Genomic DNA, 14,209 nt, shown 5'->3' on the forward strand with positions numbered 1-14,209 from the left:
TACATGATCTGCTCTAGAAACTTACCTAGGCTGGACTCTGTTCTTGGCCTTTGATCTAATGCAAGAGGGGAATGGATTCTAGATATTAGAAGGAGTCCTCTTGAACTTCTTAGTATCCTTTAAAGGAGCTTATGAATCAGTCTGGGACTCAGCTCCTTCTCTGGACTCCCTTGCAGGTGGAACAGGCTGCATTACTGTCAGGTTAAAGCATACTGTTCTCACCTTTTGCAGACAGGCGTCCACAATTGTAGGACCACGCCTCATCCACCTTATGGTACTCAGCTCCTGGCTTTGTAGGGGTCCAGTGCTGTTTGTTGAGTTATATTGAATCTTACTAGGATTTGTGCTGGGTATAAGTATCATACAGTATCTAGGTCACAGACCTGGAACTAGGCTCCAGGCCTCAGGATGTCTGATATTGGTGGTGTAACTGCGGGATCCTTACTCTCTTTGCATCTCAGTTTCTTCTTCCGTTACTCCCTTCCTCAGGATTATTGTGAAGATGAGATGAAGGTAAGAAGATGAAAGAAGCACCCAGCATAGTGTCCAACTCACAATTACAGAATCGGATCAGGATTCCTTTCCCTCCCCTCTTCGCCTTTGATGCTAATTTTGAAGGTGACTTTGGTAGATGAGCATCCTTTGAAACCTAGACATTCCAGAATTCAGAGTATTCTTGTGTTTCAACTGTTCTTAGATGTATGCTAAGTGGCCTGAAGCCATTAATGATTCACTCATTGGTCTTAACAAGCTAATATGCCCCCAAAGGTGCCTTCGTAACACAAGCAAAGGGAAGCAAAGGGTTGAACCATTTATTCTGTGAATTTGATTGATGTCGACAGGCAATCTGGACAGCTGAGGCCCAAATGCACATTTTTTTCCCCTTCTCCTTCATGGCAGGATTGATTTGGGCCTGAATCATCTAAATAATTGCCTTCACTCCCCTAAGACATGTCTTTTACTTTGTGGGTGTAGATAGATATAGAAAACAAGTATTATTTTAACCTCCTCAAAACATGGAAACTCTCAAACACAGAGAGGTTAATTGATTTGACAAATGTCACACAGCTCCTCAGTCACGAAGCTGAGAGACAGCCTCCAGGTCTCCAAGCTACCCCCTCATCTCAACACATTAAAGAAACTGTTACAGCTGCTTAAATGCATCTGTGCTTTAAATAGAAATAATAACCTTTATAAGCACACATTTCTTCCCTTTTGGGCACAGAAAAACTTAGTTTGAAGCTGGTATAATAATGAAGTAATCACAGATGAAGAATTTTTATTATTCCCATTATTTAAATGTCTTCTGTTTTAAACTCATACTTTGTACTCAGGTAAAGCTGACAGTAGATATTTGTGGGAAAAACAGATTAAAGCCCTTTATCAAATTGTAAATAATGCAATTGAGAGACATAAATTCATTGAATCAAGTGATTTTAAAGATCCTTCTGAACAAGGTGCTTTGTGTTAGAAAGTCAGACTCCAGATAGGGATGAATGAGATACTGCCCAGGGAGACATCCGTGCTCATGGTGGGAAGGAGTAGGGCTCTCTCTAGGATCTGCACTAACTGTCCACAACACTGCCGAGTGGAGGCTATAGGTTCTAGCTAGACTAACACTAATGAGTTTTATTTACAACCCCGTGAGATAATCTAGAAGAACAAATGTAAAAAAAAATAGCAGAGGACTATATGAATAAATTACAATAAAGGAGGAAGTTTAAATGATGATCAGTACCAGGCTGTACACAAGTGCTGAATCCATAAAGCAAATACTATGCACCCAGAGAATTTCTAGAAGAAAGAGTCCCTATCTGCGTTGACAGTTGGGAAATGTCCCCTATTGAAGCTGAGTGGCAGGGAGGAGCATTCACTTACATAGTGCTTTAACTGTGTTCATGGGTATTATGCAGAGATTCTCATTATCACTCCCATTATTCCCTGAGATGTCCATGCGAAGTCCATGTAGGTAAATTCATTGTCTTGCTCAAAATCACACAGCACGCTTCTCTGTAAGGATAGGATTTGTAACTCAGGGCAGTTGGATTGGAGTTTTGCTCAGGAGGCATAAATGTAAGATCAGAGAGAAGAGAAAGGAAAACATCATATAGAGTCACTCACCTCTGTTTTGCAGATGAGGTGCTAAACCTAGTGGAAGTCTTAGAAATACCTACCTGCTCCAATCCCAGTCTCTCCCTCTCTCCCCCTCCCAATTAATCACTACTTTGTGTGCTAGCTCAAGTGCTCACTGTACTTGCTCTAAGATGCTTTCATAATACTTAAACCTAAAGAAGGTGAAGGGACTAAGCATAAGATAAGGCCCAGGAAACTGCACGTTTACTCTTAGTTTGGGGACTGACTTGCTCTGTAACTTTGAGCCAATTCCTGAATTTCCTTTAGCTCTCTTATGTTTAATTCTTGCTTCCCTTTAAAATGAAGAAATTATACTAACAATGGGCTATGATAATTTATGTTACTATAAAGGTTAAAATGCTATGCAAATACAAGATGTTTTATTAAGACAGTTGCTATTATAGAAAATGATAGTATATATGATAATCAGTCAATCAAAATATCCTGAATACTGCATAGGTACTGTAGAGAGAACAAAAAAAAACTTTTTTTGGCAAGATCATAAGAATTTAAGGGGGATCATCAAGCTAAATAGATGTGATTAGTATGCCCAGGTAGCTTCACACTCAAAGGAAGCATTGCTTGCTAAAGACTAAACAGGTGGTTCACATCTTAGAAAATTTGAAATTTCAGAAGAAAAATAAAATTATATTTCACAGAGAATGTGGAACTTTATCACGTTCTGATAATTGATTGATAGGACAGGGAGGAGCAGAAAGGAAGAGATATAACTGTGGAGGAGAATATAATCTTCATCAGGACAGGGCTTTCAATCTTAATTGGTTGATGCACCTCAGAGCCATCTACCTGGTTAAGGTACCATAAAGTACATAGGATTTATCAATGAATGACAGCATGAGCGAGATAGGCAAATGAAAATGAGCCAGCGTTCTGGAGCAACTGTGGTTGTCTTTGAGACAGGAGAAGGTTCCTGATGGAGGTCAGTGGAAGTTATGTTTGAAGAGTGAGATGCAGTCAAAGCTGAGAATGATAATAAAAGAATCAAATTTCCTAGCAGTAGTAGGTGCCACAAAGAACCTTAGCAGAGTGATATTTCTAGTTGGACAGACTCCCAGGAAGAAGAAGCTTCTACATATGTCCTGAGGAATCCTTAACACCCTCCTCCAACATGGTTCACACATGAGTGCACTTTTCATGGCTGAGCTTAGCTTTCTGTCTCACCCCTAAAGTAGTATACACCATACAGCAGAGTCAGAGTGTCTGACTGAGGTCCTAATAGACCTTTATTTGTAATGGTTTTGTTATAAGAGGAATTTTTTTAACCACTCATTATTGCATCTGAAGAATTTTCATCATTGAATAATTGCACCTAACTCAGTATCCTATGTTGCCTATATTCCCAGCGTATGTGTTTATCACCTTGTAGGAAAGTGGGATGTGTCTCTGCCTTCAATACATGGCCCAGCCCCAATCAGATTGTAGGGGCTCAAGAGTGCCTTTGTGAATAAGAACGTGTCTTAATCCACAAAGTAATATAGCTCAGTGTTATAATTTATTTCGTATTATGAAAATACAACACTTATTATTTCAAAGAGATGGTCTTTTCTGCTATGTGTCTGAGCATCTTTGGTATTCAAATACATCTTCAAGTGGTTTTGAGACATTGTCTATACCGGATTCAATTTCAATAAGCTCTTCTTGAGGACATTTCCAAATAGTCAAAGCTTCTAAGATCGCATCTTAGAAAATATCTCTACACCTGCTTTTATGACTAGGCAGAACTATAAGAATCATGCCTTGAATATTGGAATCGGGCATTCCTTCACTGAAATCAGAAATTGTAAAAATAAAATGTTCAATATGAATTTTTCAGGTAAGAAGACATACATTTCCTTTAAAATTAAATGAAGTAGTGAGAATATAGTGTGGCAGTGTCCTCTGAGAGCTTTAGGTAGTAGTCTCCCAGTGAGGAAGAAATGAAAGTCCATCAAGCATAACAAAATCATGGTCACAAACACCTCTGCCTATGAAAATTAACTCAGAAATAAAGGCTAGAAACTTGTTTGGAAATGTAGTAGGTTCTAATTCTAGTAATTACAAAAATGCCTTCAGATAAATACTTCTCAGCAAGCTGCGACCAGCAATCTTAGAGATGTCTGATGAACTTTTAACTCAGTCTGAGAGTTGAGGCACATCCCTTCCCCAACAATTTTACCTGCAGAGTTTACTAACAGGTGTCCCAATGAGTGAAAATACAAAAGAGTCTTCTTTTCACAACAGGAAGTTTGGTCTTCCTAGAACCCTGGCTGTGGTCAACATGTTTTGCTGTAGAATGCAGCTCTCTATAGCATAAGAATCACATAAGTACTGCCAATTACAGTGGTGGGAACACACACACACACACACACACAAAGTGTGAGTTGGGAGATATTCCATTTGGTGTCCACTTGCAGACCCTTGCATTACTTCTGGGTATGATTTAAAAAATATTAATAAAAGCATAAAAACACCCGAAGGAAAGGCAATCATCAGTATGATAATATATTAGAACTCACCCAGACATCAAATTTTACAATACTCACACTATCTCTTTAAAGTAGACAAAATTAGGCTTAAATTATCCTTGCTTTAGAAGAGACACTCAACTCAACATCCCTGGCCCTGGCCTTGGGACTCTCTGAACACTGAGTGTTTTCCTTTGGGATGTCTTTCCTAGTCTTCTGAATGGTCCTCTAACAACTGACCCCTCCTTGATTGGTCTTAGAGTACCTGGTCAAATCATTCACTCCCTTTTACATTCTAAATCCTTCCAGAACACATCTGGTGCACTCCAACTCCTCATCTCATTCCCTTGAACCATTATAGCTTTCTCCTAGTCACACTCTCTCCATATTAACCCTCCACCCCTAGTCCTGGCAATAAATCAGATTCTAGGCTGAAAGAGTGTCACTACAGAGACCCATTCTCAGGGTGAGAGAAAGGGGGAAAGAAGACCAAAAGAGCAGAATGGAGGACCCCAAGAAGCAACAGCAGGAAGCCACCACTGCCCCTGAATAATAGCTGGAGCCAGACAAAAAGGGCTGCATGAGACATGCTCTGGCCATGGATGGACAGCCACCAATAAAATCATGGACAGACAGTGAACCTGAGGAATAATCTTCCATAGCTGTCACCCTGAGGAAATGGTGCCTGTGTGTGACAGCAGAGCCAAAATGAGTCACCCCATATGCTGTAGTTGATCTGAGCACCCCAGTAATTAGAACTTTCCCTCACCCCCCCTTTGCTCTACAGAATAAAGCCCAACCCTAGCATGCAAGGCCCTCCTTATTTTTGTCTTACTGACATCTCTGTATCATTCCACTTACTCTTTGCCTCTTGGAATTATTTTACACAATTGTAGTGGGATTTTTTTGGTAGTTTTCCTCAAACACCATGTAGCTTCTTAAGAGTTTATGACTCTTCTTCTGGAACACCCTTCCGTCTGCCCTTACCAGTGGAACCCAAATGCCATCTCATTTAGGAAGCCTGGGATGACAATCTGTATAATCCTATGAATATTTCTTATCTAGAACTTTCTGCCAAATTAGTTTGGATTGTATGATGCTTCTCTGGTACTCTGCCTTTTTGACTGACAAAAAAGGAATTTCTTGTGTATAATCCTGTCTGTCTTGCCTACAAGGGAGGTCTTCTGAATGTAGGACAATGTCTTATTTTGTTTTATTCCTCAACAGGCTGCACAGTAGACAAAAATATGGCTTACATATACCGGCTTATGGATCTGACTTGCACTAAGGTACCAATTTTTATTTGTCTAGACCATGAGAAGCAATAAACATATCAATCATGATTTCTCTGTAAATATTTGTTGTTTGGAATATAAAACATAATTCAAACCCTTGTTTGTCAGTTCTCATCAACAAGGGAAATGGATGAAAATTATCTTTTTTTTTTTTCATTCTTGGTCTGGACTTGACCAAGAATGTACCTCAACTTGCAGAACAATCAGTTTGTAAACATACTTTTAAGAATGATAAAAGTTAACTTAATAAAACAGGCTAATCAATACAATTAATCAAATGCACTCATTAGGAAAACACCAGGGGTAAAACAGTAGGTTTTATAAAATACATATTAATACATATGAATGAACCAGGTAGAGGTTGAGGTACCTTGTCATTTGCTAAAAATCCCTTCTGGCCACAAACTGCATCTGATTATGTTTGATGTCACTCAAAGTACAAGGGCCTCGGATTCTGAGACCTAAATGGGGCTGACAATCAGAAGCAGCATTTGAGCCTTCTAGATTTATAGTCTATTTCCAAGTCACTTTTCCTTCTTTACTCATAAAAAATAAAGGAAAGAGAAATGCCACCTGACCAACAATGACCAATGAGTATTCATAAATCTCTCTCAAGTCCTATCCAAACTAAGGTTTCCCTGGTAATTCTCCTATAAAAGGAAATGTCAAATTTATTCCAAAACACGGGGGAGGGAGGGGACATGGCTGAGTGCATTCAGGAAGCCGGGGCTTTTGAGCAAAATTAGCTCCTGCTTCTTCTGACAGGAGTCACATTTTGGGTTCTCATTTCATGAGAAAACCATTTGTTGTGAAATGTAAGGATTCAGCCTGCGTGTGCGTGTGTGCGCGCATGCGCGCGCAGATCCCCACCCCTCATCCCGAGTGGCACAGTGCACAGGGACGTGGGTCCCCATCCCTTCACGCCTCGTTAGGGCCAGGCTGGGCCAGCTGGCCAGGCTGTCCCTGTCCTGAGGCCTGGGCACCATTGTCCCGGAGCTCAACCGCATCCCTTTGAAGCTTTTCCAAAGAAACTTTATCCCTCTGTTCCAGCTGGCGTTTCATTAAGCCCCAGCTTCACAGGATTTTCCACTCCCATTGACACATCAGAGCAAAGATGTAGCCATTAAAATAATGAAGAAAAAGGAAGCAGCAGAGGAAAAGCGGTCCTGAGGGGAAATTGAAAAGGAATACAAGGTTATTTAAAAAATAAAGGCCAACTGCAGAAATAAAATAAAATGTACCCACTTTCTCGTCGCCCTCTATCTTTCTTTTCCTCTTTTTTTTTTTTTCTCTATCCTACATGTGTGTGTCCTAAGCTATCCAAATGTTTCACAAAGCCTCACGAGGAGCCGCTTCAGAGAGTCACCAGGTCTGTGAAAAAGCCGACAGTCACAGGTCTAAATTAAAGCAGTTGATAAGATTTCCAAAGTCATTCTGAACATACATGAGGGCTCGGCAACTCTGCACTAAAGATGCAGTGAATATTAAATTTAACCTTCTTTCTTGCTCTGAAAAGAAATCATGGCATCTCCTGCTGTTTCAACATTAAGCCCACCTAAGTTATTAGCCTCCCTGGGTGTGACCTGCTTCCCCTCTGCCCAGTCTTGCCCCTCCAATGCCCAGCCTCTAAGGCCTATTCCACACTGTTCCTTCCACTTCTTTAAGGGAACATTGGCTCCATGCTTATCTGGCCATAAAATGTTTTTGATGTTTACTTATCCATGGGCCATGCATCTCTGATGTGTGTTTTTTTTTTTTTTCTCCAAAACTAGACTTTGAATTAAAGAATCAAAAGAATGGCACTGTTTTGTTGGTCTTTCTAAACAAAGACTTTACTCAAGATTCTAGACAGAAGTTTTACTTCCTATATTATCTGCCCATAGTATCAGCAGACTTCAGTCACCTCCACCAAAGACACAGACAAGGAGGATGTTGATAAAGGCCTCTAGTCTCCCAAACCAGCTATGACAAAGTCTGAGCACTAAAACTACATATTTTACTCCCCTGAGCTCTAATTCAGGCATTGTGATTTCATTAACATGCTTGTCTATTGTCTCTTCCCACAGAATTAGAAGCAATAACCTAGAATTGGGTTCTTAGATATATGCCTGATGACACAAGGTAAGTGACAGCTGACATGTAGTTGAAGGAAAAAACAAATAACAACAAAATCAATGAACAAACAAATTGCTTCACAAAGACAATTTGTTATCTGTGAAAATGAATTTTGAAATTTATTCCAAAACTGCTGTCAAAATAAAAAGGCACATATTCTTAAAAGATGTGATACAAAAATGGCTAAAATTTGTAGTAAGAGGCCCAAAGTATCAGGTGTTTAAAACATTTGCTTCCCTCTTATTTCAAGTATTTTAGATAGAACTTGGGGTCATCCACACATGTTATGAAATCAGTTCTTATTTATGTTCTTATATTAAAGGGCATGGAAAGAAACACTTGTTTATGAAACTAAACAACTTTCATAGTTAAGAAAGAATCATGAGCCTCAATATAAACCCAGGGAATAGTGAGCCAAAGGAAATATATCCTGTACATATATAGAGTAATACAGGAAGAGAATTGGAGTCCAGAGAATGATAATCACATGTTCCAATCTTAACATTTCCTTTTCTGCATCGTCATTGAGTGATTCTGATCATGTCCTTTAGTATCTCTGATTGACACTACACAATATGTTGTGGGAATTAAGTGAGATATATGCTTTCCAGGATTTTGTGTTGGTGAAAGGCATTCAGTAAGACATTTGACATGCCCATGGGATAGTACAGTCCTGAATGTCATCTTCAGAAAAAAAATAATTAACCAATAAATTATTATTTGTGAGATAAGTTCTTGTGAGAAAAATAGAAAAGAAAAGTATTTCTTTCACTAAAGAAATAGAAGTTTCCTTAGGAAAAAAAATGATTTAATTCATTCAGGATACCATAACAAAATACCATAGACTGGGTGTCTGGATAAATAGACATTTATTCCTGGAAGTTCTGCAGGCTGAGAAGTTCAAAATCAATGTGCCAGCAGATTCTCTGTATGTTGAGGACCCATTTGCTGATTCATAGAAGACTTTCTTCTTAACTTGTGCTCATGAAAAGAGGAACAAGTGGGTTTTCTGAGGTCTCTTTTATAAGGACATTAATCCCCCTCAGGAGGACTCTACTCAATCACCTCCCACAGGTTCCCTTCCAAATGTTATCACATTGGGGAACAGGTTTCCACTTAGGAATATAGGGTGGAGCAGGCACCTCACACATTCAGTTCACTTCATAAGATCAGATGCATGAATTAACCAGTAATTTCCCAGTAATGCAGGGAGTTGGCCAGGTACTGATTGGAAGATTGCAATTGCTATAATCAGAAGAACTGAGTCACTGAGGATTGGACATGTCATGGGAGATACTATGGTGATAATAGGACTGGATAATTGGGGAAGGGCAAAGAAGAACACCACAGATGTAAGTAATGAAAGACAATTCATGATGAGGGGAGGGGCCGAGTTAGCATGGTGTGCTAGCTGGCCAATCAGAAGCCTTGGTCAGGTCCCATGTGGCACTCCACAGTTGCACAGAATCCACACATCACAGTCACAGGGGGTTTGGAATCTCACCTCTGCCTCTTGCCAGTCCTGGCACACTGGGGAAACTGGTATAACAGCAGTGCCTAGATTTCCTCAAGTGTAAAATCAGCTTAACCTCTGTCTTAAAAAGCTGTGGGGAAGATTACAATGGCAATGTCCTCAGTGCTGAGACTAAGCAGGCTTATGCAATCTTTTCTAGCAGCCCATGATTATCTGTTGACATCAGGCCTTCTGTCCTCTCTCCCTACTTTTGCATTGTGTCCCTTGTTTTGTTTATATTCCTTGCACTGCCTTGATTCTGATCTTTACCTAACCAAACCATTGAAATTACTCCATGTCTTCAATTCTCCCTTTCTCTTCCCTAGATTGTATCTATTAACTTGTTATCTTCCATCTCATCCTCCAAGGTCTCCATCAAATCACACCTCTTTTATAAACCCTTCCAAGTTGCCAGGGTCATTTTTATTATGCATTTTAACCTTTGTTACAGCCATGACCATAAACTGCATTATTTTATCATAATATCTAATGCAAATGACAACCTCTTGCTGAGTCCTTATTAGGCAAAAATACTTTTTGTTAAGTTTAATTTTCTCCAGGGTAACTTTATAAAAGTTTGAAGAGATAGGCCCAAATCACCTGATCTCTTTTTCTTCTTCCCAAGGATAGATTCTAAGTTACTACTTGTGTTTTTTTTTTTCTTTTAATATTATTTTATATTTTTTAAAATATATTTTTCATTGCATGAGAAGTATTCAAGGAAAATGAAGAATCAACATAAATGATCTGACAATTAATTTTGAGTCCACAGATCATCTTGACCAATACATTTTTTTCTTATGACCTAACCCCAACGGGAAGAGAATTCTGATTATAATAATCATAATAATTTCTGATTATAATAATTTTTGGATTGTAGATGCCATGGTTGTCTGTGTGTGTGTGTGTGTGTGTGTGTGTGTGTTTAAATGCAATGGGACTCTGTATTGTCTGGCTCCATGCATGTTTTTCAAGGTTTCAAAATCCATTAACTAGAGCTTATTTAGCCTCAGCTGATATGATAGCTTTTATTGTGTGAGTATGTGTGGGGATTTTTTTTTTTTAACAGAAGCCAAGTGTGCCCTTTGGATGAATTGATTTCCTCAATCTCATGGTGAAATATTGCATTTCAGTTGTCACTTTTGATTTATTGTTTCTTTAAACATTAAATCTTCCTTTGCATTTTTATTGGTTTCATTAAAAATGTTCTGCTCATCTTTTTCATGGCCACCTCCATAAAGGCAAGGAAGGTCTCGGACAGGAGCCTTGGGGGATCTGCAGACTCCCCTCCTCTCCAGAGTCCTCCCGGATGCTGCCCTGCTATTGGCTATATGTTCCAAAGGATTGGCAAACAAACCAACAAAAAACCCTGCCTGCTTTTGTTATGGAGTTTGTAAAAAACATGTATTAAATCTAATAACTTTGGTGTGTAATGAGGCACAGAGCATATGTCAGAAGTATGGTGTCCAAACAGCAGTGGGCTTGAATGGCTTATCTTGCTGGCAAATGTGTTACATGAGATTTGACCCTTAAATTGAGCACTGGGAGAGATAAATAGGGTAATCAAAAGGACTCCCGTACAGTCACAGGAACCTGGAGCCATCTGGTCAAGACAAAAATAAATCAGTAATGCAACTGGAAATGGTCTCCAGAGACCTTTGGGGATTGGTTTAGAATCACTGTCTCTCAAATTGTGGAGCAGAAGACAGTGACAGCAGAGATCATGAAACCAACTCTAATTAACACACACACACAAACACACATTCACACACACACACACACAGCAAAAGACTCAGAAGTCCTTTCAGACTGAAATGCCTAGTACCTGAGGGACTAAAACCCTGACGATAATTTGAAAGTCCCCCCGGCTTGGTAAAGTCAAAAATAAAAGCATGTATTGATTGTGAGATAAGCTTGTGAAGGTCTGATACAGAAAAACAAACACAACAAAACAAGAACAGAAGTCCCATTTAATCAGAATTTAACAAACTAGGGCTTTCAGCTTTACAGCACTGTTTTTCTACCTTCAGTTAAGAAAGCCAGGATCTGACCTATCTCTCTAAGAGATCTCTTTACTCATCTCTTTGTATCTGTGACAATTTGGGTGATTAAAATTACTTGAAACATCACAGTAAATTATTCTTTTTTCAATATTTTTTCTGTCTTAAAATTTTAATCAAGCCATCTTACCTACCATACTGTTTTTTTTTTAATACATGACAATGGTGGAATGCATTACACTCATTATTTCCCATATACAGCACAATTTTTCGTAACTCTGTATATAAAGTATGTTCACGCCAAATTATGCCATTATACTTGTACTCTTTTTATAAAAAGCCATCCTGAGTTACAGGGATTCAAATTCTGCAAAGTTAAACTATCAGTTATGTAAATTAACACAAAAAACATCTGTAATATTGTAGAGTTTTAATTTGTGAAAATATTTTAATTTGAAAAAATGTCAAATAGCACTTGCATGCTTTGATGGTTACTCAAGATCATTAAGTGGTAACTATAGTGGAGCTGTGATGATCCCCAACTCCCACAAACCCCTCAGTCTATGACATTGGAGCTTGCACAGCAGGCTTTCACATGCATCACAGAAAGCCCAGCTCAAACACAAATGTTGAGTGTTCTCTCTGTGTAAGGTACTCTGCTTAGGAATGCGTGAGTCCCGCTTGCCTGCTTGGAATGCATGAGACATTTGCCTGTCCTCAATGAATATATCCTAAAAGAGGATCAGACATTGACATTAAGAGCATTCTGGAAGGTGTCACCAGTGAAGTTCAAGACATGAAGTTTTCAGTGACAAGCAGAAGTCTCACTAGACTCTTTCCCATGGAGCCTAAATGTACCTCACCTGTATCCTTACCTGCAAAATGGGAATTCTGACAGTATACAAATATTCATTTTCATTAAAGTTTAAATGCATGAAGGCATACAAAGCACTTAGAGTAGAACATGACATATTTTTAGTACTCTAAAAACAATACATTTTAATATAGCACATTATTTTTGCAACTATCTTGTTTGTAGTGATTATTATTTGGTTATTTTTTATATTGACTCTAGTCTGACTGTGACTTCTTTCTTGTCCCTCTTACCTAAGTGTTAGTAATTTCAAGGTTTGCTCACTACCTTGCAATTTTCCTGAGATTTTGACCCACTTCTGAGCCCAAGCAAAAGAGAATGCATTTTCCCCAAGGAACCTCTGGAATAGGTGGAAAAGCAAGAGATATACATGTATGCGTGCACACACACAAACACACACACAAACATACACACACATACACACACACTTGTAGCATTTAATGACAGAGCACAGTACACACAAAGTGATTGGATAGAGTGTTTTCTATCCTACCTGGCACAAATATAGAAATCCTAACAAACACCATGTCTGCTTCCCATCTACAGAAAGCATGGGTAACTTTAGGACTCTTCATGACCTTTCTTAAATCGTCTAACATGTGTCCAGTATGCAAATGAAATGTCTGACCAGGTTAATAATATTGGGAAAAGAGTATGAGACAAGGAAGTAAAACAAACAACAATAAAGTGTATTTCTTATCCCTGCTTGGCCACTACTTTAAGAAAAACATCTGAGCATATGGGGTTTCTATTGTCTACAAAAAGCAGATTGTACTGCCGTAGTCTGGCTGGGCACAATATCACGAGCCACTTAAGCAGGAACAAACTTTATTTTTGAAACTGCCGCCAATGCCCCCTACGCTCCCGAGAAGATTGCTGACCTATGCACACAGTGTTCTCCCGGATCCCAAGAGGAAGTTCCTCCTCCGGAATTCCCTCCTACCTCACTTGCACTTCCCCAACCAATGGGAACTCTCCAGGAGTCCTGTAGCAGGAAGAGGTGAACAGCAGGAGTCCAATATCCATATGAATGCAAATCTTAACATAATCATATCATCTCAATGGCTTGCTGGCATCACCTTTCAACCAAAAATGCCATGCATCATATTACTTGGCTGTGGCTCTTAGCATTGTACAAAAGGGTATATAAGTTCTCTTTTCCTTATAAAAAGACTATGGTTCCATCCAGGGCCATGATCCTCCATTGTGTCTGTTGTAAGTTATGTTGCACACACACCTACATATGTGCAAACACAGCTTCTCCCATCACACCCTTAACACACTTCCCTTTCCACTTTTTGGCCAATTTGGGGGTTAAGTTAAAATTTACTGTTGACATAATAATGGAGTATTTAAATATCAATTACAGTTGATTTCTCTTTACTATCGTTCTGAAAATCCCATTGTTATTTTCTTTTGTTGGATCCCATGTCTCCATCTTTCCAGTTTAAATAGAAACATTTAGTAGCAATCAGAGAAAAATATGGAATGTGGATAGTTTTAGGTCATGGACATAAGTGACCATGTCCTTATTTTCCTCTCATAGCTAATTGAGTGTCACGTGGATATTAAATTCCAAGTCAAATATTATCTTCCCTATGAATTTGAAGTCTTTTCTTCATTCATTTTATCATGCATTATCTCCATTTCAGAAATTAAATGTGATTGTAATTAGATGCCTTCTGCCCTGCTCTTCTTTCTCTTTATGAAAACTTAGGATCCTCTCTTTTGACCCATAATTCTGGTATTTCAAAATGGAAGTTTTTTTGTGTGTGGGGGGTCCATTCTCACACATTGTACATGGTATTTATTTT

The sequence above is a fragment of the Marmota marmota genome, unplaced genomic scaffold, assembly GCF_001458135.2.
Source record: "Marmota marmota marmota unplaced genomic scaffold, marMar, whole genome shotgun sequence".
Taxonomy (NCBI): Eukaryota; Metazoa; Chordata; class Mammalia; order Rodentia; family Sciuridae; genus Marmota; species Marmota marmota.